The following is a 1861-nucleotide window of genomic DNA, read 5'->3' as shown; positions in this document are numbered from 1 at the left end:
AAATTATGTGCACAACCAAACACTTCAAAGTCATTCAAAATATCTTCTCTTTGGAGAGTCCCTTGCCATGCTTGGCTTAGGAACCTAAAAACTTAATCACAACTCACAAGAGAACTCATAAAGTAGGTCTTTTAAGTCTTCTTTTCTCACAAGTCCATTAAGCTGGTCGTACTCACAAGAATTCACAACTACAAACATAATTTTTTTAATAAGAATACCTTATATAACAACATGAGTACGCGCAGAACCTTGATGTTCATGTCCAATAACTGAAGTCAAATGATGTTGATCCTCAAAAAGAAAATCTGAACTTGATGTATTTTCATAGTAGTAATTAACAATATAAGGAATCATTTCTTTGGATTCATTGTGTTGGGATATAGTCAATCAACTTCTTATCCTGCATAATACCTGCCCCAAATTCAAGTGAGCACCTGACGATCAATCATTTGAATATTTACAGCTAAAACTTTAGAAACGATACAACAATAAATTTAGTGTAATCACACAAGTAGAGTCTAGATAGTGTGGTGCTGTTGAAGTGCAAAAATGATATCAGGAAGAACAATTATGATAATTATATTGCTTTCAAGGTGAAGACCACAAATCCAAAAAAGTATTGTGTGAAGCCCAACACTTGAATTGTCATGCCTAACTCTTCCAGTGATGTCATAATTAGAATGCAACCGCATAAAGAGGCTCAACCAGTCATGCAATGCAAGGATAAATTCTTGCTTCAAAGTGTTGCTGCAAGCCCTAGAACTACTGCAAAGGACATTACTCCCGAGATGTTCATTAAGGAGTCGGGGAATTGTGTGGAGGACTGCAGGTTGAAAGTGATTTATGTTCCCCTCAAGTGCAACTGCCTATAAGGGAGGGGTCTGAGGAAGGTTCTCATCCTAGGACTTTAGTATCCAAAAATAAAGCTGTAAATATATTCGAGCTTAATAATATTTCGAGGTCATATAATGCACAGCAAGACAACTCGTTGGACAAAGGCACTAATTTGAAAGCTTACAGAGGAGAAAACTATTATGCAGTAAAATAACAAGCTTCAGCAAGAACATAAGAAAAGCCATTGCATTGCTGGACTTCTTTCTGGGCTATCTTCTCAAGGAAACATAATCCTTACGCATTCTTGCTATATTTTTAATGCTCCAGTTGTTTGAAAAATTTCAGAACCTTAAGTCAATTAAGTGTCTGGTTGACTTAAATTTGTACACGTTAATATCATTAATTTTGTAATGACCTTTTGCTTCTGGCAATCTTCATATGACCAACTAGTTTGACTTCCTACTTTTGGCAACTCGAGAAGACAACATTAGTGTATTGATCAAGTGTATTTTTTAAGTTATGAATAAAGCCAAGTGTTGGATATTATTGAAAATTCATTGTAGTAGATTGATTTTATTGACATAATGAATTACTTGGATTAAAAAAAAAGACAAGAATTTTAAAAAACAGATACACATTAGTAGCACTCACTTGTCCCTTGGCAATGCCTTCTTCATTTCTTGTCTTCCTCTGTTTTTCGATATCTTTTTCAGTCATTTATCTGAGCTGCAGATACTCCAATAATTCTTTTGGAAGTTGTTTGGTTTTTTCCTCCTCATAATCCTCTTTACCACACTCATCCTTTTCTTGCTCTTCACCTTCCTCCTCATATTCATCCAAATATTTATACTCCTGAATGAACACAAAGAAATTGTCAAATCAAAATAGAAGCTAATCTGCGAACTCAAAAGATCATTGCAAGAAGCGTTGGAAATGATATTAACTTTCTCAGAGAAGATCAATTTCCCCAACAGTATTTAAATGACTAAATCGAGTGTGTTCACAAACATCAAAATGGTCTTATAAT

General features: G+C 34.6%; 1 pseudogene; it reads left to right on the top strand.

The window, feature by feature from the left end:
• The window catches only part of LOC125845744 (vesicle-associated protein 1-2-like), a 5145-nt pseudogene extending 3976 nt beyond the window's left edge, over window positions 1-1169 (top strand).
• The last annotated feature ends 692 nt before the right edge of the window (window positions 1170-1861 follow it).

Source organism: Solanum stenotomum, chromosome 11 (genome assembly GCF_019186545.1).
Source record: "Solanum stenotomum isolate F172 chromosome 11, ASM1918654v1, whole genome shotgun sequence".
Classification (NCBI taxonomy): domain Eukaryota; kingdom Viridiplantae; phylum Streptophyta; class Magnoliopsida; order Solanales; family Solanaceae; genus Solanum; species Solanum stenotomum.
This window is presented reverse-complemented; position numbering and strand designations above follow the sequence as displayed.